The sequence below is a fragment of the Chrysochloris asiatica genome, unplaced genomic scaffold (genome assembly GCF_000296735.1).
Source record: "Chrysochloris asiatica unplaced genomic scaffold, ChrAsi1.0 scaffold00200, whole genome shotgun sequence".
Lineage (NCBI taxonomy): Eukaryota > Metazoa > Chordata > Mammalia > Afrosoricida > Chrysochloridae > Chrysochloris > Chrysochloris asiatica.
The window spans coordinates 3805841-3807551 of NW_006408718.1; the positions used below are offsets into that span (position 1 = coordinate 3805841).

At 38.7% G+C, this 1711-nt stretch overlaps 1 pseudogene; it reads right to left on the bottom strand.

Moving 5' to 3' along the window:
• Positions 1–1165: 1165 nt before the first annotated feature.
• On the bottom strand, positions 1166–1583 carry LOC102835880 (annotated as a pseudogene).
• Positions 1584–1711: the final 128 nt, after the last annotated feature.

The following is a 1711-nucleotide window of genomic DNA, read 5'->3' on the forward strand; positions in this document are numbered from 1 at the left end:
TTCTGTCACCAAGCGATATTTCTCAATGGTGGATCCTTCCTCTTTGTTCGAACTTTCCCATTCCAATCACCAGTAATTATCAATGCCTCTTGATTGCATGTTTGACCAATTTCAGACTGAAGAAGTTGGAAAAATTCTTCAGTTTCAGCACCACTGGCTTCAGTGGTTGGTGCGTAAATTTGAATAGTAGTGATATTAACTAGTTTTCCTTGTTGTTTTTGTTGGTAAGTGCCCTGAGTCAGTTCCTACTCATAATGACCCCATGTACAACAGAATGAACCACTGCCAGGTCTTGTGCTATTGGCACATTTTTATTACGTCTGAACCCATTGCTGCCGCCACGGTGTAGATCTATCTTTTTGGGAGTCTTCCTCTTTTTCTCTGACCCTCTACTTTCCATTATTCAGTTTTTCATAGCTTCAATCTTTACATAATGACATTGTCTTTGGATGCTGACCATGCCGACAAGTGAGGAGTGGGTGAGTATCAGGATATCTTCCAGGAAAATAGTGATTAGAGGATATAAGCAATTGTAAGATGAATTCCAATTTCAGAGACATTGAAATATGAAAATATATGCATCTTAAATTCAGTGAAATATAGTAATTTATTCCTTTAGCCTTTTTATAGTTAGACATTTTCTGTGTATTCTGAGAAATTTGTTTATCTGAAGGTTACAAAGATATTCTTTTGCATTTTTTTCTGGAAGCATATGGTTTTAATTTTTCTAGTAAAGTATATAATCTATCATAAAATAACTCTGTTCTTGAAATAAAGTATGGGTTGAGATTCACTGATTTTTCATTTTTCATAGGTTATTAAAACGTTTAAATTACTCCTGTTTCATTTTTACTAATCTGGTAAGTGAAAATTGCATCTTAGTGTTGTATGATGTCCTTATGGTCTCTTGACTTTGGATGTTTCCTTGAGTTTCCATGTTCTTATAAAACTGGGACAGATATTCCAATTGGTATTATTGTTAGGTGCTGTCGAGTTGATACCCCCCTCATAGCAGTTCTATGTATGTACAGTAGAATGAAGCGCCTTAATAACCTGCTATATGCAGATGATGCAACCTCGCTTGTTGAAAGCAAAGAGGACTTAAGATATGGTTTTTTTTGGTGTTCCCAGGTTTAATGAAAATGTTATAGCATAGTGGAAAGATTCAAATGGCTCCACGTGGTGATTTGAAATTCATCCCAACTGCGGGCTGAGTGACCTGCAGGTTGGACAGACTGCCCAAGTCCAAGGACTTTTGCCAAAGTCCTTCAGCATTTCCTTAGTGTCGGGATCTACTTCAATGATCTCCCGATTCAGGGCTGAAACCTCAGGAACATAATTATCTCTCCTTTCGCTCTCCTCTTGAAGCTTGATGAGATGCCTCTCACGGGGCGCCTCTGAATTCGCTTCATCAAATGAGTGACATACCCCGCTATTTTGTTGCGGAGCTTCTTGCAGGGAATGATGGCGATTTCCTGGCACATGCGATTGTTGGAGTGGAAGTCGTTGTCCAAGCGAGTGTAGTACTTCTCAAAGATCACCAGGGCCGCCTTCTTCACGGTTTTGATGCAAACGCAGCCCATGTTGATGGGTCCCTGATAAAAGAGCTTAAGATACTTTTTGTTGAAGATCAAAGACTACAGCCTTCAGTATGCGTTGCACTACAATGTAAAGAAAACAAAAATCCTTACCTCTAGACCAATAAAAAAAA